Genomic DNA, 23,721 nt, shown 5'->3' on the forward strand with positions numbered 1-23,721 from the left:
GCTGCCAGAGTCTGGCCAACAACTCACACCTCCTCAAGTCACTGCTCCTTTACTGCTCTTAATGCCATTGAGAAGGGAAAGGGATAAAGAGATACCAAATGAGGCATAAAATAAGAGTACAGGGTGAACTACATAATTCTTCTCTGGCCTTGGGCAGAGTGAGGGAGCTAGAAGGCACCATTTAAGGCATTTTGAAGCTCATGGGGTTTACCATTACTGCAAGCAGAGCTACACCAGCAGCCCTCTCCCTCAGCACAGCCTTTTCTCTCTGGAGCTCTGTAAAATTCCCAGTGGGGACTATCTCACCCTTTCCTGAAGCTGAGAAGCAGACACCACCTTCCCTTGGTGAGAGAGCAAAACCTACTCAAGGCTGAGCATTCCCCTTCTGCAGACGATGAAGTTAGAGCAGAGGGGACAACCAGGCCACGTGGCACAGGACACGTCAGGACACATGTCAGGGTGCATCCTACAGAGACCAGCAGCATCTGAAGCACACACTCCTTCCTGTCCCCATCAGCCCCTGGCCAGCATCCCGTCCCAGCCACATCCTGGCCACTCTAATGCCCTATCTCTGCCCATGACAAGCACAAGCTTGTCATTGCAGCTCAGCAGAGAAAGTTTCTGCTATTTGCTGCTGTCACTATGGAAAAAACTCAGTTCAGACTTGTTGGTTGTACCTGTGCTGTTCATGATGGTGCACGTGAGCCCACAAATCTACAAAACACAAGGAGCAAAATGTGTTGGTGGCTCATGGTCCAAGCCCCTCTTCCCTGTGACACAGTGAGATGGCTTCCTGCCCTTCCAACACCCCCTGTCCCCCATGCAATGTCTGAGGCTACAACATTCAGGAGAGGGGCAGGGTTTTTGCCTCTCCCAAGCAGAGGGCACAAGTCCATTGTGCCAACACCACAAAAGCACAATGAACTTCATTCTGGCCCAGCTCAGTCCCATGGTCCCTGTGCTGGCACCCAGCCCGGATTCACCACAGGGATGAGCAGATTTGAAAGTCCCCAGGACCATCAGAGCTCCCGTAAGATGTTATAAGGAGAAAACCAACTGGAATTCCAATGGTCCTCTCCCTGCAGGGATGAAGATGAGTAACTGCAGAGGTTTACTGCTGATGAACTCAGCCAAAGAGCAATTCCTCTCCATCCATCAACGAGGAGACAAGAACAAGCAAATATTATGGTTGTGCATGTTTACTTTTCATTTTAAAATGATGTAGAGTTACAATTTAGGTCCTTCCCACAGGCTCCTGGCAAAATGCCCTTCAGTCTTATCTGCAAAGGCAGGAGACAACAACACTCCCCTCTGATTCCAACACTATTTCAGTTCAACTCACAACAACCCCTCCAGGAGCTCCAGGTAAGACAATACTTCTTGGAACCCAACCTTTGTTTAAAAAATCTTGGTTCAGGATTGTCTCTCACCAGGTTTAACTCACAAAACATTTACAAGATCAGTGATAGGATTTGGCCAGTCGAACTGCATCTTCCTGGCTTTGCTTCCCACATCAGCTGTCCCTGTCACCTGTGACTGGGTTCCTGCAGCAAGGTGAGCAGGACACCACATACCCTCCTTGAGGCACCCAGCTGAAAACCTGCCGTGAAACCAGCAGCAAATTAGGCACTATATCCTGGCAGCACATCCACAGCAATCCTCACCCAAGCCAGTCTATCAGACTACTCCATTAAAGACAAAATGATCAGAAGGTTCATTCACTCACTGGCTGACAATAGTGCTGTATTACTGACAGTAAGAATCAATGTTTCTCAAGAAAAAAAATATGAACTTAACACACAAGTACAGAAAGCAACTTTTTCTGTTTGCAGATTTAAATCTAAAACCAGTAGTTTACAAGGCCTGAATTTAAGAATCAGTCCTGTGTTATTGCTTAAGTTTTCTTAGATTTTTCAGGAATGGACAGTGGAAAAACCTCTGCAATAATTCCAAGTTTTAAAGAGCCGAAGTCAGCACTTTCAGAAAAACAGGCATCCCTAACATGACTCCACAGTGGCCACGTAGAAATAGAAGTAACCAGACACCACAGTCCCTATAAATGAAAATCTACCAGTGAAAATGACTTCAGCTAATTACACTTCTCCCAGAACAGCCTGGTTTGAATGGCATCTGTTTTTCTGACTACTCAAAAGCTGCATTCACTTTTAATCTCCGTTACGCTTGAAAGTGTCACCAATATTTAGAGTCTATTTATTACTATTATTATATTTATATCAGCATAGCTGTACTTGTTGAAGCCCAAGTGCAAACACCAGTTGAAGTGGGATAAAGCGGCCTCGTGCTGGGATCCTTTGTTCCATTCCTTCAAGAAGCAGATGGCTCAACCTGACAGCCACAAGGAAAATTGTCATTTTAACTGTTCCAGTCACCAATTTTTAAACACAGACAAGCTCTCAGCCAGTCACTCATCGGCACGAACTGACATGGGTCCCCCCCCTTTGACTGGCAGGTGCATGAACAGTTCCCCAGATGCCAACTTCATTCAATCTGACCTTTTCACTTTAAATGAAAACCACTTAAAAGCCTGCCCTGCTCTGACATATGTCTTTTTACGTCTTTCCCGCTCTGTGCCAATATATGTGTTATTTGCTGGCCAAAGTTCCCCAACTCAGAATTCTCACGTTATCTCCTCCACTGCCAGAGCCCTGACCCTCAGGCACTCTGGCCACTGCAAGCACTGAGGGAGCTGTCTGAGATCTCCACATTCTCACACATTGGAAAAATCAGACCCCTTTCACGCAAACCTCAATTTGGAGTCCAGCTTTGACTTAAAATTCAGCTTATAAGCATTGGTAGTTTTACACCTGAACACAGCCATACACAGACAGGTACCCGTCTTTCTACACTGGGACAGTGACACGTGCAGGATCTGGCCCTAACAGTTTTCTGTGTTAGCATCTGTGCTTCTCAGGTTTCATGGATTGAAATTAAACTGCTCGATTCAACAGTACACTGCTGAAGTTATCTAATGAAAGGATCACACGAGACAACAAAAGCTGGGGAAGTGTTTCCCCTGCTCTGCTGCCAGCACAGCACCTGCTCAGGGAGTCACCAACACAAACAGCCCGGCTGCTGCCTTTTGGGGCGTCAGATCCTGTGCTGGTGAAAAGCAGTGACTCTGTGAATGGTTTCAGTCTTCAAGGAAGCACACACCCCTCCTAGAGAGCACTCAGGACAGAGCTGCTTCCAATCCCACCATAACCCCATGTGTCAAAATTAGCTGTAATGGGGCTTATCACTTCCGAGCTCCAGGTCCAGCTCTCGTCCTGGAGGAAAGCTGATCCTGACCACAGCACAGACCATCAGCTTGGGTGGGGACAATGAGCTCCCATAAGGGAGCAAACTCCCTGGAAGCCCCTATGTGCTGCAGGGTGCAGAGCCTGGTGCTAAAAGCATTGCCCCAAGGGAGCCCCAAGGTCCTCCAGCAGTGCACAGCAGACTTTGGGACCAGGATATATATTTTTGTCTTTGCAGTCCCACTTGATTTTCAGGTTTGTCCTGGCATTCATTAAACGTGACTAAAACAAGAGGGGGAAAATGAGTTAGGAGAACAGGAGGGAAAAGAGAACACTTCAGCACAGAAGGGATGGCATCCAGCGGCCCCAGAGATTGGTGTAGTATAGGAAATGAAAAGATCATTTGGAGCAGAACAGATCTAAACAGCTGTGAGACAGCCCTACCTATGGCATCCCAGCAGCCAGGAGCCACCCTGAGCTGGAGTCATTGGGCCACAACGGCCAGGAACCAACCCAAAAGCAGGACCAGCCATGCTGCACTGCTGTTATTTTAAATGCCCAAGGACAGCTAGAAAAAGAGAGTGGCTAAGGAACGAGAGGAATCAGCATGTCTGTGCCAGAAAGCCTGCAGGTCCCATGCTGGAGCAGCCTTTCAGCAGCTCCTGCCACTGCCAGCAGCACTGCCTGTGATTTACATGTCTGTAACCAACACCAGGATTGGATCCTGTACTTTCAAGCATAGACTACTGACCTCACACTCCCCCAGCTTACTGGAAGATTTTCAAAACAGCCTCAGTGAGTTTTATTTTCTTTTTTTTTTTTCCCCCACTGCTGTCTGCATTTCACTAAGCCTGGTCAGAGACACCCTGAGCAAGAGGGGGGCACTTCACTTTCTCACTCTCACCCCAGCTTCTTGATCAAAGAAGGACAATAGATCATGCAGTATCAGAGTACCACAGATCCTGGGTTTCAAACAACAGATAACGTTTTTCAGCCCAAAACATGAAAGATGCCACTCCCTCACTCCCCAGGAATGGCCATCCTCCCCAGGCAGCTCCAGCAGAACAGTGCCCTAATACACCTCTTGTGTTTAAGGTGCTTGGTCAAGAAAAACACACAGAGTGCTCAGGAGCACAGGGAGCAGAGCAGGGCTGTGCCCCAAGGCAGGAGCCCAGCCCAGGGTCTCTGCAGCCTGCTTTTAAGCTGAAATCCCCTAGGGTAGAGGTGGCACATGTTTGCTGTGCCCAGTCTAAGGGGTTTATTGTAATGTTTTATAGTAAAGCTTTATGTTCCCTTCACCATTTTGGTTTTAAATGGCCAAAATTTGAAGGCAGAGAAAAGGGCCTGCCATGCTGCCACCACAATGAAACCCTTGGCAGCATGGCAGGCTCTCTTATCGTGGCCCTTCAAGCCATTTGTAAAAGAAACTTTTAAAACTTGGAGCCTTTATGACCAGACAGTCTTCCTGTTCAAGGCTTACATTTTTGGCCAGATCATTTGAAAATAGTAACAAATAGCTGGCAGACAACTGGATTCCTCACTCCTGTGCCCACGTGGTCAGACTTGGCTTTTTTTGAAAACATTATAATCCATAGAGATGTTTAAAAAAGCAGAATCAACCAGGATCAGTAAATCCCTCTGGTTAAGAAATGTTTGCCCCTTCAAGCACTAACCATCTCTTTTCACCTTCATACCTTAATATCAGAAGTATTTAAGTCCAGGACTGGCCGGCCCCCATCTCAGACTTAAAACAAGTACCTCCAGGTAGGATGAGCATGTACTAAAAATAAACTACAAAAAACCAAAACTTTCTCAGTGTTGTTGCTCCCCTTTCCAAAGAGCTGCTGGGAGAGGCCAAAGAAGCTTATTCCTTCAAGAAAAAAAGGAAAAAGCTTGGATAGGGCAGAGAGGCCCAGGTAAACGTGGTCATGTGGCAATCACCCAGCAGCATGTGGAGCAGCCTCACACTGACTGCACCTCATAAAAATATTTCTGTTTTCAACAAATATTTTTACCATCACAAACAGAATAATAGGAAAAAACCCAAGTGTTTTTTTTTTCTTTATAAGAAATGAGTTGCAAGCTGACGTTTCCCTCAGAAAGCTCAATTTTGAGAAAGGACCCATTTATTCCAAATATAGATAAAAATTTCTGGAGCAATTCTGAGAAGTTGTAATACCTGCTCTTATTGCATCTGAAAAGCACGAGGGCCAGAGATGTCTGTGTATGCATCTGCCTTCTGAACAAGAGAGTACCTCCATCATAGATGGGGACTGAGACATGCAGAAGATACATTAAAAGGCTGGTTTAGTTCCTAAATTGCCCTCACTTCTGCTGGAAGCCAGACTCCTGACTGAATTTGGCCCTTATGCCAAAGGAATAAAAAAAGAAACAAATAGTAGGGGCAGTACTTGAAGCTCTGCTTTTCCTCCATGTGATGGAGAAACTGGGCTGCTCCCAGAGAGTCCCACTCCAGGGTAGGGATGGGGAGGGACAATGGCAAAGGAGCTGTCGTTTACTTTGCTGTGGGTGACAGCCTGCTGTGACCAGCACACAGAGCCCTGGGCCTTCACTGCAGACAAAACTGCTGCCCCTCTCCTTCCCCAAAGGACATCTGAACGACACCACCACCAGCCCTGGGGTGTGCAAACTCCAGCCTGACACTAATAACCAGAAAAACAGAGCATGAGAGGGTCTCCTGCACTCACAGCAGCACAGCAAGGGGAAGGAAAGGCAATCCCAACACCCCAGCTCTGCTGTTCCACAGCACAGCTGCCCAACACCCATCTATCCAGCACAGTGACCTGGTGATCTGCCTGCAGGAGGACACACAGCTCCATGCACTTCCCCTGCCTGACAGGAAAGGACTTGCTCCCCCAAAAAGTGACAGAGTGGGGACAGCACATGGCTGTCCAGCGACCAGCCCTATACACGTTCCCATCCTACCAGCTGGGACTTGGGCACAAGAAAAGGGAAGGAGGCAGAGCTTGGATACCCCTTCACCACCTTGTGCAATTAAACCAGCACTCACAGACTTCCATGAGAATTCTGTGGAATATCCTCCCACCAAAGGGGCTTAATTAATTGTGTGTAAAAGGAGACTGATTTATCACAAAACTTTTCAGCACAGTAAGGGCAAGTATTGTCACTTCTTTACTCTCCTTAAAAATAGATGATAAAAAGGATTGAGACCTTCCATGGCATTGTACCTTGACCTGGAGAAGTAAACACACTGAACTTTCACTGTATTTCCTTTATTATTTGCCTAGAGCACCAACAATTACTACAAAATTGCATCCCTGAACCTCTATGATTCGGTTCCCTTTGTCTGCATTCCTGTTTCTCAGTGAAAAGAAAGAAGTTTATGGTTTGCAAAGTGGCAAACTTAGCAATTACACATCTCCCAGCAGCCCTACTGGAACTCACCGGTGCTCGCAGGAAGACATCACACTTCTTCCCATGTACCTGATGGCTTCTCAGCACAAAGTTTTCTTGGCTACTAATTTTCTCTGTTCTTCCAAGAGTTTTCCACGTGATATCATCCAACCTGCTACACCTGGGTGCTGTATTGTGGAAGAGTTGAGATCTACTCACTCGAAACATTCGCTCCAGCGCGCGATCGCAACATCACACCGAAGGTACAAACCTCTCAAGACCAGCAAAGGGCTCTTCAACCTCCTTCTGTCTCACTGTGAGATTCACAGGAGCACCTCACAGCATAACACAACCATCACACCTGTCTTCACCTACTCCTACCCCACCATACTAAGCTTGTCAGCAGGAATTTTGTCGCCAGCATTTGAAGCCAGTATTTGTTACCCAGCCAAGTGTTTTTATTTTTTACTCGGTGATGGGGAAAAACAGAAGGGAACCGCGGAAGCTTTTGGAGGCAAAGATCTCTCCAGGACTTGCCAGACTGTACTTTCAAAAACAGAATTGGCAGAGAATAAAGGAAGTCAGCATCCAATGTGCAAGCAAGACCAGCTCCATGACAGCCATCAGCCAGACTCAAGGAGCATTAGTGACTGCAGTTGGGAAAACGGAGGAGACAGAAAGACAGACTAATACCGCTCCTCTCACAAGAGGTACAGACATATGGTCACCACCCAAGAAGGAAACACAGAATAAAATGAGGGGGGACCTTTGTGATCAGCTGCAACATCTTAGGCATCAGTGGCCAAGCACAAGTCAGCACATGCCGAGACTGACCACACAGCAGTGTGCGAGATACCACACTTGGCCTTCAGCCCAGAAACAGGAGACACGCGTGGGAGCAGTGTGGGAAGAGCTGGCAAGCAAAGGCCATGTCCTATCAGGGCTGCGAATCTGCATGTTGCACACAGCAGCTCACAGCAGCCTTGCAAAAGCCATTTGCCTATAGCCACCATATATATAGTTCCAACCCCCAGAAACACAGCTGACCTGACCACCAGGTCTTTATCAGCATTCACAGAGACCACAGAAGGTCAAGAGAGCCATCACCCAGGAACAGAGGACAAGCACAGCAAGCTCAAAGGGAACTTGACAGGCCAAAAATTACTGCAGTCACAGAGGACCAGGGAGAACTCTCTCCTGTCACCCTCTTTTTCTGAGGCGTTCAGAGGCAACAAAGCCTCTGACCTTTGATTAAACCGTGCTACTCTCACAAGAGGGGGCAGCTTAGGGGCTCAGGAACTCAATAAGAAACGATTTATCTCAAGGTCATGGGTTCATACCCTCTTCAAGTTCTTTTTTCTTAGTCAATTAAAACAGGAGACTTGATCTGCATTAAAAAACCCGTTGCTAAGGGCACAGCCACATACTGCCTCATCAAACAGGCAGATTAAGAAAATAACAGCCCCTTTGCTGCTCCCTGCACATGCCACAGTAGAGCACAGCAATTTTGGGAATGCTCCCTGTGCAAAGTGAACACAACTCACTTTTGTACCCAGGGTGCGAAAGCAAACGGGGGCATTGCAGATGAGTGGGCACAGCTGCCACCACCAGCCTCTACAACAGGTCAAGCACATCCATTTCCAGAGCATTATGAATGGAGCTGATCATGTCCCAGCCTCTGAACCTAGTCCTGAAACATTCATGCCCACCCTGGCACCATTCCTTTGAGAGGATGGATTTTCAGCACTGAATGCTGCCCAGACATTCCTCCCACCCCAGCTGGAGCTCAGAGGCCCAAACCCCACCATGAGGTAATGGTGAGGATAAACAGAAGGCTGGAGACATGCTTCTGCTCTTCTCACACAGAGCAAAGAGCAGCTGCAGAGCTCGGGACCCGGCACCCAGTGAGCCCAGCCACTTTGGACTGGACATCTTTCAGCCCTCAACCCAGCAGTGCCATCAGCCAACCCTCCAATTTGCACAGAAAGAGCACAAACACTTGCATGGACACTCGGAACCAGCTGAAAAAGCAAAGACCCTCTGACCCCCTGCTGCTGCACATACAGTCCTGTCAAGGCAAAAACTTGACAGAAGCAGAGACTGGGCAAACAGAAAGGAAAGGAGGCATCTTCCACTGCAACAGCAGGCCCAACTCAACACATGAATCAAAGTTGATGTATAGCTGAAACCAATTACTGGTAGAAACTAAACTATCTAAGAACTGAGGTTCCTGGTAGTCAGCACACACACACATTCAAAACCTTTTTTTTCCTTCTTGTTGGTTTTTAGCCCTCAAAAGCCAAGATAAAAACACGCTCTGGCACACAGGGTACACACATTCACTTCTATCGCCTTTAATGGCTTCCGACCAAGAAAACACATCCTCGATCCCAAATGCAATTATTAACTTCATAGCATTTTTAACAACCCTGTGCTGCTTCTATATTTATCCTTTGGTCCAACAGCAGACAAAGGATTCAAGCACAAATTCCCTGTGCACCAGGATGGAGCTGCTGGCCCTGATGGGGCCCTCCCATGCATCAGGGCCAGTGCAAAGTAACACGCACACAAGCAAGGGGTTTGGAAACAAATAGGAAGTCAGCAGTTTTGCTCTGTTCACCAAAAATGGTAATTATTTTGGAAAAGACTACATACCCTTTTGGCTTTTAATTAGCAACAAACCAAATCCACTCAGCTCCTATGAGCAAGAAACTATTAGGGGTTATGGATCCCCAACCAAGGTAAACAAATCTGTACCAGTCCTTCACCCCCAGAATAACTCCTGATTGTCAAGCACAGTTACCAGGGGAATGAATAGCTACTCCTGCAAGCTCCTCACTCAATTAAACTAATGCAGAGAAAATGGCTGGGCAGCAGCCACTGGCAGCACGGGCCGGAGTCAGATGTACACACTTGGAGCAGCGAAGGGACTGCAGCAGGTTCAGAGCAAGGAGGGACAGGACAAGCAGCCCACAGCCCCTGTCATCACAGAAGACACCCAAGACTTGTCCTTGAGGTGCTGAATGGCAAAATCTGGTGAGGTCTGTGCCCTGAGGAGACTCCAGGAAGTTTTAACTACATGCAGGTATTCAGAGCCATCATTTCTATTTCATGGAGACTGATGAAGAATGGAGTGGGGAAACACCTAAGGAAAGTACTTTACCCATTAGTAATCCACAACTATCCTACTGCTGTCCCAAGCACTTCACTTAGAGCTTTACAATTACAACACTGTCTAAAAATCAGGACAGCCACCCAGCCAGAGCAGAAATAGAAGCCAGCAGAAATTAATACGAGCCCCAGTCCTTCTTGAAGACTTCTTGAATCACAAACTGGAGAGTCCAGAGACAACTGAAGAATAAATCACCACTTTATTGTTCTCAGAGGTGTTAAAGCTTGCAACTAAATGTTGACAGTTGGGGAAAGAGAGGAACTCAAGCAAAGGATACAGTCCAACCAGGACTTTACACACAACCCCTATGGAGGTGGACACGTCAACACATGGACAAAGGCAGGCAGCAAACAAAACCCACAGCTCTGTCCTTTCAACTAGATGTAATAAAGTGGGAGTGTATAAACATATTGCTAAATCCCATTCTCCCTCACCAACCAAAGGAAGCTGTGTCTTTGATGTCAATGGAAGCCCAGGCAGGCCTCACACAGTGGCAGAGCAGCCTGAGGCAACAGCAGCAGGTGCCCTGCTGAGCCCACACAGCCACCAACACACTCAGCTCCAATGGGATCCTCTAGCAGGTGTTACTGGAATCCTGGGCATCTCTCTAGCAAAGTGCAGTGATATTTAACTTCCTTATGGGCTCTAGAGGCTGCCAAACATCTGTTGGGATTAGCTGGTTCATGTTTGAGAAGTGCACACAAATGCTAGTGTAAGGAAGGGGCTGGGCTATTTATGGCTGGGAATGCTGGACCAAAACCCAAACCCACACACTGTATTTGCACATAGGGCTGCATCTCCCCTGACACATTTCACTGCTTTAGCATGGAGGCACGAGGTGTCCCCTATAGCTTACAGCCTACTTCTGGTCGCTGGTAACTTCAGTGAGTCATACTGCTCCCCTCCTCCACTTTACCCCATCCAAATGCACAACTGACTTTTGCTAACAGGCTGGGCCAGCACAGCTCTACCAGGAGCCCCCAGAGGGGGGTTGCCCTTTGCAGGGGAAAACCACCTTCCCCCAAGCTCATCCCACGCTCTGGAGTGCTGCAGATCACACCCTCAGCCCACAGACCTCCAGCAGGCTCCCCAACACCCAGCTGCAGCTGATCACCCACCCAAATTCCTCGTGGCAAGGGACTTTACAAGTTTCATGTTTCTCTTGGGTGTCCCTCCCTCACACAGCGGCCTCCTGTGAGTAAGGGCTGAGGAATGAGACAGCGAGTGCGCACAGCTCAGAAACTGCAGCAATAAACAGCCATGGGGGAGATGAACTCCCCAGGAAGGACAGGAAGAGCCCAAGCGAGTTCCAGATTGAACTGTGCACATTTGTTACAGGGACATAAGTGGCAGACCCACAGCAGCCATACATTCCCATGACCCAGAATTGCTTTGCACCAAGTTGCAAATCCTACATGTAGAGCTCTGCTCTCTGTCAGAAGCTACTGCTTCCCTTTCCTCCACACATTTCAATACTTACCAGGTCTTTATCTTAGTCACAATCTGCTAACAAGCACTTTTTACATCTTTTTGATCTTTGCTCATAATCAGTCACCATGTTCACAAGTCAATCATTCTGCTCTTCTCTCAGCATTCTTCACCTCCCAGGGCAGGACCTCCTCAGACCCAGACATCACTCATGCGTGCAGCTTGTGCTCTGGCTTGCCTTCACAGGAATCTGATGCACACTGTTCGCCAGACTCACAACTCTCCTCCAGGTAGCAAAACAAGTGCCAGGCCCAGCCCAAGATGCTATTGGTCCAATTTGGAGATATATGGACAACACAAGAAAATCTTGGCTATGGGATATGGAAACAAATGACAAAAGGAACCCAGGAGTATAGCAATACCATACCAAGAATTACTCATGTCTTTCCTAAGATGGATAGGTCTTGTCCTTCTGGGGATCAAAAGCACCTGGAATCGCTTTCATTCTACATCAGGTAGAATTTGCACAACTAAAACACACAAAATATATTCCCACTTTAGCAAGTGCCTCTGCCAAGGGAGTTGAAACTAAATGAGATGAGCCAGTGACTTTCTGATAACACAGCTACCTTTGCACATCCAGCTCCACCCATGAAAGTGGGCACACCCTTAATCAGGCATGAATCAAACCACCTGAGACACGAGAAATTTATCAAGAGTTCTTGCAAAAACCCATCAGGTTGCTTGTGCCTCACTGCACTTCAATGGACGGGGAACACCAACACATGCAGTCCTGAAGCCAACAAAGCTGGAGCAGATCAGTTTCACTTGGACTTCTGGCACTTCATGGCATAACCCAAGACCTGCCACACCACCTCAGGTGTGCAAATGAATGCAGATTGGAGGCTGAGGCCATGGCATCCAGGGAAGCAGGGTGACGTGGATCTCAGTAGGAGAGCCCAGAGAGTGGCCTGATCGCAGACGGGGCGGGGACAAGCAGCACAGGTGATCACTGTAACACACTGGAGCAATCCCCCCTATCCTATCCCAGGGCACAGCACAGAACAGCAATACACCCCACAGTGCAAAGGTGAGGTGATATCAAGCCACCTGCCCTGCATCCTCAGAGAAATCTGATACCCAGCTGTAGGAACAGTGCCCACAACATGCTGCCTGTAGGCTGTGTGTGCAATGAGGGCATGGAGTAACTAACTCCATCCAGAATGACTTATAAATGAACACACCCTGCAGGGATCCTCGTGCGTAGTAAGGCAACGAGTCTGCTCTTACAGCTCCTTCTCTCAGGCTATGATGTAGTCCTTAAAAATTTCTCAACTGACTTCCCCAGCCTCCACACACCCCAAGTTCACAGTTCTCCCACACAACAGAGCAAAACACGCCGTGCCAAGCCACGGAAGGAGACACACAGGCACTCTGTGAGCTGCCATCCTTTCACCCAGACACTTCAAGGACCTGGGTGGGTGCAGTGCTTTAGAAAGACATACTCATTTATATTGTTTTAAGTCCACCTGCTGCTCTGGCCACATTCCCAAACCTCAGATGCAGAGGGAGACACTCAAAGAGGAGATGCATGCCAAGAACCTCACACTCATTCCTGCAGCAATGCAGTGGTCCAAGGCATCATTCCTAATTTCCAAAATATGCTTCTGCCCCACAGTCCTTCATTTAATGCCACTGCTAAAAGTCTGCAGATGTCTGCACCACTCACAGTAGGATCTCCTGCTCTGTATAAGGCTGACTCTTCACTGCAGTGAGGCTCTGGTCACTCTGCATGCTACAGTAGCCCAACATCTCCCCAGTAACTTTAACTCTACCGCACTTTGTTGTTTCCCATCCGCCTTGGGAACAGGTTAGAATTTGGGTACAGGACAGTGATAAAACACTCGCTTATCTTCAGGCACACAGAGTTCAGCTGGATTACTCATACACTTGAATTTCAAACTTACTATGCAGAAGGTTCACCAAGACCTCCTTAAATGGCAAAGATGCAATGTCGTGTTTTCCAAGCTCAGCTCTGCATCCCAAGGAACTCGAAAAAGAAATGGAATCTCTGAAAAAGCACCAAAGTGAAACTGTGCTAAGGAAGGCATAATTCTCATTCTCCAAAAAAATAGCCTGCAGGATCAGAAGTGATAAATAAGCTTTAAAAGAAGCTCCAACCCTGACAAATGTCAGTCACACTTTACACGGTAAAACAAGTCACTGAGGAAGCATGGAGCAGATGATGTGAAGCCCTCATTACTTCTACTCCTTGAAAGATGTTTTTATACATATATACCCCCTGGACCTTAACCATCTCTGTGGCTCATTTCTGGACCTCCTCACCACATTTCAGTTCCGACAGCATTAAGCTGCTCTAGCCTCCAAATGCCAGAGGCAAAGACCAGCTTCCACATTAAGCAAGGTATTTTAATACTCATTATTAGTAAGGTAAGTACAGGCTTTGCCCCCACTCAAAGATAATGATGATCATGCATAAGAGGCAGGTACAGCAGGAAATATAGGAGAAGATAAGCATAAGTGCAAGGAACAGTTCAGAGTAATCTCCAGAGCTGAGCAGAAAAGATGTTAACTTCAGTCTGTAATTACAAACAATTCTTCCCAACCATTCCTTTGCGTTATTATCAGTTATGACTGCACACTTAAGAGAACAATCCTGGTCTAATTCCTTTTTACTCCAACATTTCAGAGTCAAGGGTGATGTGAGACAGCTAGTTACATGCCTCTTCAAGCCTCAGTGTTCCACCAGTAAAATGGCAAGAATAATTTTCCTTCACATTGGGAAGGCACTACAAAAATAGTTTCTCCAACTTCCAAAGTGCTCCAATGAAAGAGCAAAGAGTGCTCCAGAAAAGCACCAAAGAAAATTAATAACTCTGCATTCTGTCTCAAATTTGAACAGTGCATGGTAAACAAGGCTTGGGGCCACACACTGCACAAAGAGAAAAGCAACTGAATAGATGCTCATTAAGTATCACCTTCCACTCTGGGCACAAAGAGTAGGTGCTCTGGCAATTAAGTGGTATATCATAAAACCTGATTGCAGGGGAGGCTGAAATTAAGGTTTCAACGACCTTCATTCTGGCATTTCATAGTTTTGGAGCACTCGGACTTTTCAACTTTAACACCATTCTTTTAACAACTACAGGTTTCCCACGTGGCTGCCATAATTACTATCCATTTTTTTCTGGGGCTATCCAGATTACAGGCTTGTCTTGCCCACACTAATACCTTGAAGTATCTCTCAAGGTTTGCCCAAACCCACGATAAGCAAATCAAGTCCCTATCTCAAACAACAAGGCATGTCAAATCCAAGCCAGCTGATGTGCCTCAGCAAAGAGCTTGAACAGGAACTGCACTGACACCCAGGCTAGTGAGGCAGTGATGATGCAGCAGCTGGAGCTACAACCACTTATCAGCTGCTAATTCAATCACTCTCCCAGCCCAGCCGCTGCTGCCTGCACTATCTGGGAGACTCCTTGCTTTCATTCATGCCTCACTAAGGGGAGCAATACAAATCTGTTAAGGTAAGGTAATAAACTGCTGAAACAGAGATCGCCTTAGGGTACATGCACACAGCACGTTGAAAATGCACATGCACATTACTGACACAGAAGCCACCCAGCTACAACCACCACAGCCTCTGCAGCAGGACCACCCACAAGTGACCCGTAGCAACATTCTCTGTCCAAAAAGCTTGCTATCTAATTGCAAAAGTTCCATACCTTCTCAGTGATTTCTCATGGGTATCTCCTTGCAGCACTGACTTCTTCACAGCACAACCAACAAACTCCAACTCCCCTCTTCACCCAGCTAACCCACTCTTTTGTGGCACTCATCTTCTTATTGGACACAGCTGTGGCCTGTTAAGAGCAGGCCTGTTCCTAATCTTTGGTGATTAGTACAGCTGCAACTCCTCAGGTGTGAGATTACCTTCTGCACTATTTTCTTACATTCTATCCCTCCACTGAATTCCATGCAGCAGCCACACCAATGAAAAAGCCCTACAGGAGATACTTAAACATAACAGAGCCCAGTTTAAGGGAAGGTTTGAAGGTGGACCATTTCTAACCCACCACACAGTGCAACTCTACCCAGCCCATGGGGCTCCATAGATCCCTTTTTCAAGGCCTGTGGGACAACCTGCCAATTCAGTCTCCTCCATCCCACCTGCCCTTGCCCAGCTGTCTGGGCTGGTCTCACAACTGAGCAGCTGGGTCCTGGCTCCTCAGCAGTATTCCAGACCACAGCCCTGACACAGCCTCTCCATGTGAGAGGAGATCAGGAGCAGAGGGAGAATAGAAGATGACTCCAGCTCCCCGCAATGAGATCAAATGGCCAAAAAAATAAAAATAAAAAAAGGAGAGGGTAGTTACAAATTGATGCATAAACAAGACCTGACTGTGCAATTCAGAGCTAACAGGGCAGTTTACTAAATGTTAATTAAATCCTTAGTGCCTGTTACTCCAGTCATGGACATCAACTTATTTTTAAATTAAATAAGCAGTAAATGCTTAGATGAACTTCTATTAAATTTCACCCAGTGAGTGAACTATGTGGGGCTTTTAATAGACATTAAACAAGATAGTTATGGCAAGTTAGCTGATACTTTATTACCTAAAGATAATGGCCATATTAAATCTCAACTAACTATTCCACTGGCAGCACAATCATCCAAGATTTGGTGGAAGTTTTCCTGCTTTGAAGCATCACTGAGCAGCAGGAGCAAGGGGAGGAAAGCAGCCAGGAGCTGAATGGCACCTACTTAGAGGGTGCTCATGTACATAAACTCTCTAAGGCACGAGACAGGCTCCCTCCCAGCCAGATCTGCAAACCCCAAAGAGGGCTGATGGACCCAGCAACAAAACTGCCATAAGCCAGAGACCCTCATGCATCCCTCTCTGCCCCAAATCCAACCTAAGTGGTTGATGGGTTTGCTGAGGAATCACAGTACTCCAAGGCTCCCTTATATCATCAAGGGCAACAGAAAACATCCTAACAGCCTGCAACACTCCAAAGCTTATAACATTGTCTAAGAAAAGGTTATCAGCAGCCCACAACTCCACCGATGTTTGTTTTCCTTCCCTGAGCATATTGTGATAGTTTGGGAGTTCTTCTGACTCACACGTGTGTGTCACTGTCACCCACAGATCCCAACAACAGATACTGACAGTCTAAAATGACAGAGACTTGCTGACAGTGACTTAAAAGATCATTTTCATGCCAGCGCTTGCAGTTGCTCAGAACCCGATCGAAACCAGCTCTTGGAGATCAAAACAGAATCTCCACTGAGTCGTCTCTGCCGATAACCTTAATTGCAATGATTAAGTGTGGGTAATGGGTTTTAGTTATTTTCATGTTTGGACTGGAAAACACTGCCAGCCCTACATGGCCTGCCATGCCTAGGAGCAGGATGAATGAAAAGAACCAACCCTGTTAAACTCTGCTTCTCAGGCAGGCATAAGCTCTCAAAAGCTTTAATGTTTTGTGGGGTTTTTTTCTGGTCTGTGGTTCTCGGTTTGATTTGTTGTTTTCTTTTCTCTGTTTGTTTCTATTTTGCAAAACAAAGAGCTTCCTAAATCAGAAAGAGGAAAACACTAAGTTCTTCAAACTTTACTGATTCTCTCCTCCAATGCACACACAGACACCCAACACATGCCCTTCCCTCCAATCCCTCCTCTGGAACCCTCGTTTGTAAAGTTATTTCAAGTATTTTCCTATGTATAACCCACACTCTTTAAAGGCATTGTTCCTTGTGAATCTGTGCATCAGATAACCACATCCTTTCATAATTTATGGTTTCCATCTCCTTTGCTCATTCCTCCCCTGCTCTGGCTGCAATTGCAGTAATCTCTCTGGCTTTTTACAGAACTACACTGGTACAAGAACGAGAGCAAAGGGAGATGAGGAAGCTACTGGGGTGAAAGACTGGCTGTAGAGGACCTTGTCTTGCAGACAGGAGCATCACTGTCACACTCACATGTGCACACAGCAAACACAGTCACGGAATCACAGACTTCTGCTGGGTCACATGGACTCTGTGTTCATCTTACTTTCCTGAAGGTTTCTCCCCATCAAAAACAAAGTACCTAAAAAGCACACACATATCTAAAGAATCATAGAATATCCTGATTTGGAAGGGACCTACTCTTTGCCAGTGTATATTTCCCCACCATCCTGATGCCATCTTTAAAACCTCTCCATGCATTCAGAGGGACTTAGCTCCAGCTTAGCAGGGCTCCCCCAGAGCACACCAGAGCCTGGACAATCAGTTAAAGGTGGAAACCAGCATCTGGGGCCAGCCAGAGCAGAGTGGGCAAGTGTTTCTCAAAGCCATGTCAGGGAGAGAAGAGCTCAGTAGGAGAAAGGCTGAGCTGTAGGGTCAGGCCTTCAGAAGCTTGAGGAGCAACAAAAAGCCACTGAGAATGTATTGTTCACACAACCACGATGGGCAGAGCAATAGAGAAACCACTGCGGGCACCCTGAGGGTATTTGTTTCCACAGACACACAGAAACTGTTCTTGGAACAATTTGTCATCCACCCAAGCTACTGCTTTTCTCTATCTGTGTCTATCTAGTGTCAGCCAGAGATGCTTCATGGAAACCTACATGAAACTGTCTCTTCTTTCCAATTAGATGTTTATGATACAACGGGCACCAGCACAAACTGGGTACAACTCTCAATGTATCTGACACTCATACAATCATCCCAACTTCTTTTCAGACTTGGCTAAACTTGTCCTCAACAACATTCTGCATGATAAATGCCACCATCAGTTACACTGAAAAGCACTTTCTTCATTTTGAATCGACCACTTTCACCTTGGTTTTCATTTTTACAGAGGAGTAGACATCCCTTTTCCACAGCACTCACTGTTTCTCTGACACCCTTCTAACTTGTGTCCTTCTAACAGGAGTGATCCGACACTGCTCATAAAACTCTCTCAAGTTTTCTAGCTCCCAGCCATTCTTACTATCCCTCTCCAAAACTACATACACGAAGAGTATTGTTTAAGTTTTATAGTAAGGCAGGTGATTTTAACAAACAAGGCAACAGCCAGGCTTCAAAACAGAATGGTGTCTCTAAACATGAACCCCCACACCATAATTCTTACTAGAAGTTACAATTAAAAATACATACCGATGATAATATATGTAAAAGCACTCAAGCTCCCGTGAGACTGCAACCAACACTATGAGGTACCTCGCAAAACTCACTAGTCCAGCTCTGGAGCTTCATCCCTGAACATCCAAGAGAAACAAGTGCTTTACAAGGGATACACACCTGAATTTGCCATTAGACTGCTTGAAAGCTTGATTTACACTGCACCAGTCCCTCATTGTGCCCATTACCTCACTAATGCAGCACAGCTGAAGGTGTTTCTCAGGGGAATCCAACTTGGAAATACAATGTGCTCTGCAAATTTCCAGGAGACAAGACAGGTAAACTAGCCACAATTCCCAAGACCCAAATATCACTTCTGACCCGGCAGTGCAGAGCCAGGCTTTTGCCTGTTTTTCCTGTTTCACAACAGCACACCACAGAAAACACCATTCAATACTTTTATCCCCTAAAGCTGGGTGACTCTCCACCAAACACGAATAAGAGAAAGGATTCACAGAGCTGGAACCCACAGTGAGATGGGCAAGCTCACCAGCACCCTGCCCTGATAACCAGGCTGATCTCTTTGGAACAAATATGTTCCAAAGGTAAAAATCTCACCTCTGTGAAACAGGAATTGGAGTTTCTCTCCCAGCTCGATACCAGCATCTCTGCCCCACCAGTACCAACCACACCAGGCAATCAGGGCTGGCAAGACAGAGACAGCTGTACAGCAAGAAAAGCAGCAATTCTCACTAACCCAGGCACCATGGAGACTGAACATCAGCAATTCAGAGCAGCTTGGAGCTGCACCTAAAGAAACTTGAATGAGACAGTTCTAGCTTCATTTTCCTGGACATGTCTTTCATTTCCAACCTGGAGCTCACTCAGACAGCATACAAGGGCTGCATGCCACCAACCAGGACTGCTGGCAACATGGGACACACACAGCCAATGGGCCCACAGCCACACAACACACAGGGTGGGAGTGACTTTTGGGAAGCAGGTCTCCCACCACTACACAGCATCTCTCTACAGGACCATCACTGATGGCAACTTACTGCTGCTGCTCTGCTGGACCCAGGTGTCCCTGATCTGGCAGCTTTTCCCAGCCCACACAAGCTGAGCCAGGTGGAAAAAGAAAACCTGAATAAAACAATTAAAGGAAAACCATCTACGGAACAATGGCAACAAGCCTGAAGGGCCCATTAGCAGCACCTGCATCATAACAAAGTTAAAGGCAGGATTTGACAGGGAGGGTAGTAGCTTGCTGACAGGTGGCTCTGTGGCCACCACCCACACCATGAGCTGCTGATAGCCCATCCCGCAGGGAAAAACCTCCAACAAAGGCCAAACAATTGAAATAGGGGAATAACAGAGCTAATAAATTTAGGAGCAATAGGCTGTAAGGTCATAGGGTGGGCAGGGTAAGACAGACCAAGCCAGGAGACAGAGAGTAATTTTCAACAATAAATCTTTATCCATAGACACACATATTTCCCAAGGGAAATCACAGAGTATTATCTAGCCTTGTGTGGGCCAGTCCTGCTTCAGCAATAGTGGGGAATAATTAGAAAGTCCCCCACATCCCTTAAACTGTCCTGGTGCACAACAGGCTGAATTACACACAGGACAGCCGCCAACATTTTTCAGCAAGAACACAGCCACATTATTAACATAGAGATGAAATGCTGTGTCCTCCTCTCCAGCTCTGCATGTTCCCATACTTTCCTAATATCCCATTTCTCTCATTACTTGGTGAGCTAGCATCTGCTGTATCACCCAGCTCCCAGGCACTCCCCACTCCCTCAGCTCTTGCCCCAGAAATCACTCCTGGAATGTGTAAGCATAAACTCTACAGGTGAGTAAGTTCATGAAAACAAAGAAATCCTGGAATGTCTCCAAAAACACTTGTGGCTCTATGTGAAACCTTCCTTTTTTGCATGGGTCAAAACCCCTTTGTGCAGAGGGACCAAGGTGTTGCAAATGTGTAGGGAGACACATCAGCAGGTCTTACGGCTCCCGCAAGCTCCTTAAACTTTTGTGTATCAATTGCCTAGCAAAACAGAAATAGACAGGAAACTAAATCAAGAACAACACAACTGGGCTAAAAAGTCAATTCCTACAGGTGTAGGAAAAAAGAAAGCAACAAAAAATAATCAAAACAAAGCAGGAGAAGCCAACTCTCGTTTGTTTCAGCGGCAGGGCCAAGCTGCACCTCGAGGTACAGGAGGCAGGGCAATTAGGCAGGAGTTGCTTCATCACCGCCTCCTCGGGAGCACTGCCGGCTCCCCAGCACAGCCCCGGGGCGCGGGGAGTGCTCCCGAGCAATGGCAGGAGTAAGGTTTGCCTGTTCAAAAGAGGAGAGCAAGAAAGGGGGAGGGCAAAAAAAACTTATGCTAAAAAAAAAAAAAGAAAAAAAAAAGCCGTGGGTGACGTCAGGGTGTGGGAAACTTTTCCGTCCTTACCTGGTGGGGAAGGCAGGGCCTCCCCCGGCATATAAAAAGCTGCCGGAGCTTTACTCAACTTATTATTTACTACGAGCCGCGGCCGGGGGTCGGCGGGCGGCGGGGCGGGGCCGCGGCAGCCGCCGCCCGGGCCAGGTGCACCTGCGGCACCGTCCGCCCGCCCGGGGGGCCCGGCCCGGCTCGGCTCACCCGCCCGCCGACCCCGGCCGGGAGCCGGGCACCGGGGCCGCCCGAGCACCGGGAAAGCTGCCCCTGCTCCGGGCCCGGCGCTGCCCCCGCCCCGCGGCCGAGCCCGCACCGCACCGGGCCGGCCCCTCCGGCGGCCGCGGCGCCCCGGGCGGAGGGAGGAGCCAGGGCGGCCCCCCCGGGCGGCCGGCAGCGCTCCCCGCCCCGGCCGGGGGCTCCAGCTGTGGCACAGCTGCCTCGGCGGGCGGACGGGGGTGGGGGGAGGAAGGGGGCAAGTTATTATCTGCAACAATACCTCGGGGGAGGAGGCAGCGGAGGCGAGCGCGGCGGCGGCGGCGGGAGGAGGTGGCGAGGGGCGGGCCGGGGGCGGCACCGGGACCGCCCCCCGCGGCCGCCCCGCACCGCCCGGCCCCGCCGCCGGCCCCTTCCTTCCGCCCGGCGGCCCCTTCCGCGCCCCTGCCCCGCGGCGTGCCCCGCCGGCCCCTCCCGCGCTCCCGGCTCGGGAACCCCCGCGCCGCTCCCGCCGCGTCCCCCGGGCGGCCCCTCCCGCGCTCCGCCCCGCACATCCCTCCGTGCCTTCCTCCCTGCCTGCCTCCCTCCGGCCCGTCCGCCTCCCGCATCCCCCCGGCCGCGCCGCTCCCGCCTCCCGCATCCCTCCGTCCGCGCCCCCCCCGGCCCTTACCTCCCCTGGGGCGCAGGGAGGGGCGGCCGCGGCCCCGAGCTCGGCGGGACGGCCCCGGAACAAAAAGCGAAAGCGGCGGCCGCTGCCTCCCGCTCTGCCGGGCTGCCGCGCTCTGCCCGCGGCTGACGTCAAGGGCCCAAATTCCTGCCTTTCCCTGCAGGCAGATTTGTCCATGTAAGGGCTGGGGCCGGGGCCGGGGCCGGGGCGGCCGCACGGCGGGACGGGGCTGCGCTGGGGGGGGACGGGCGGCAGCGGCTCCCGGTACCGGGGCGGGGAGGAACGGGGACCCCCAGCCTGTGAGCATCACCTTGTGCTCTGCATCCCGGAGCCAGGAGAGCCGCAGGCCCAGAAATGCAGCCTGTGCCTTGCAGCATCCAACTTTTCACAGGGAAGTTTTGTCTAGGGCTCCTTTTGAGCCTTTGCGTGCTTCTCCAACCAAGTTTTAATCTGTTGTTCCCCAGCTGGGGCAAAGAACAAGGTGAGGGGAGGTGAAAAAGGTGCAGGGAGTTCCAAAGGAGCTGCCTGTTCACAGATTCAAAACAAGACTTGTTGCAAATACTAAGGGCAGGGAGAAGGGAAACTATTTTCTGATTGCTTTCTGTTTGATTGTTTTTTGGCTATTTCTAAGGACTGCAATTAAAATAAATTGGGATGTTAAGTGTGATTGTTTTTATAATGGAATGTTACCCTTTAAGTAGCTGTTCGGTATCTGCATCTGCCCTGAAGAGAACGGGAAGGCAGAGGGTTACATTGTGTTCAGGCTGTGCAGGGGAGCCTTGCCAAACCTTACTCATTTGGAAAGAGATTTCTGGGTGAGTTTGCAGGCACTTCAAATGTATTTCATTTTTAAAATAAAGGGCTCTGGTGTGTGCTTTCAAGAAGATGTTTACATCTTATCCCATTACCAGCTTTAATGTCCACAGTCAGTGCTTGACAGCCCCAGGAGGGCGAGATTGCTCATTTGGACACAAAATAAAGGACAGTCAGTGCCTAAAATACTTAAGCTGTAGCAGAAAATTGTGATTCAGTCTCTCTCCACCTTCCGTGGCTGCCAAAACCAGTGTACTTCCCAATCAGAGACCCCAAGAGATTTCCCCCCACCCTGGCAGACCCCCTCAGAAAGGAAAGCATCGCATTTCCCAAATTTAATCCTCAGTGCAAACCTCCCTCTAGGGTTGATTTGGTGTCTTGTGCTGGCGTTGTGTACCAGAGGTGCTAAATTCCCCCCAGGAACAGAGGCTTGCCAGGGCCAGATTGGCTCCTTAGAAGCACTGCAGCTAAATCTGCATGAGCAGTCATGGCTGCAGGTGTTTTCTAAGCATTGGGACTGTGACTAGAAATACCCCAGCCTTGTCCTAGCCGCCTACCTGGTGTTCAAACCCTGCTGAGATCCTAAAGCAAAGCCGAATGACTGTGAGTCACCAGGGCCCCGTGCCGTAGGTGTTACCTGGAGAGCCAGCAGTGCTCTGTGAACCTGGCCTCTTGTGAAAGATGGGCATGGCTGATTCCCAGGTGGAAGAGACTGCAGCACCAGCTCAAACTGAGCAGCCAAAGCCTTTGCCTGGGGCCCTGTAAACCCAGGTGCAGTTCCCTCCTGCAGAACCTACAGTTCACCTGTCTCCTGCCAGCTGAGTGTTGGGCTGCGAGATTGTGCTCCTGCATTGTGCCCCAAGGATGAGTCACAATGGGATTTTCCTCCTCCAGGAGCAGGTGGTCATCACCAGGGGTTTCCTGGCACCCATATCTGTCAATCTCAGCGTGGTGGAGCTCTCCATGGCAGACAGACACAGGAACTGTTGCCTGTTTTGGTTTTCTTTTTTCAAGTGTTCTTGCAGAGCTGCCACAGCCCTTGCGTTGTGTCAACTGGTGTCTAGGGGAAGTATAAGTCTCAAGTTGCGTCAAGGTAGATGTAAGTTAGAAGTAAGAAGAAAATACTTCACAGAAAGAGTGGTCAGAAACTGGAATCATTTACCCAGTGAGGTGGTGGAGGCATCATCCCTTGAAGAATTTAAAAAAAGACTGGATGTGGC

The 23,721-nt window shown here is 48.6% G+C and overlaps 1 protein-coding gene across 6 annotated transcripts in view; it reads right to left on the reverse strand.

The window, feature by feature from the left end:
- LPP (LIM domain containing preferred translocation partner in lipoma) overlaps nt 1–21,778 on the reverse strand; it is a 331,785-nt gene extending 310,007 nt beyond the window's left edge. For 4 of the 6 annotated variants that reach the window (XM_063167041.1, XM_063167039.1, XM_063167038.1 and 1 more), the window contains exon 1: nt 21,305–21,369. The gene's annotated coding sequence lies outside the window, so the exon portion shown is untranslated. Of the gene's footprint in view, nt 1–13,199; nt 13,331–21,304; nt 21,370–21,691 lie in introns of those variants that run through there. The other 2 variants (XM_063167037.1, XM_063167036.1) reach the window with 2 other exon arrangements.
- Between the last annotated feature and the right edge of the window lie 1,943 nt (nt 21,779–23,721).

This window comes from Melospiza melodia, chromosome 12, assembly GCF_035770615.1.
Source record: "Melospiza melodia melodia isolate bMelMel2 chromosome 12, bMelMel2.pri, whole genome shotgun sequence".
NCBI lineage: Eukaryota > Metazoa > Chordata > Aves > Passeriformes > Passerellidae > Melospiza > Melospiza melodia.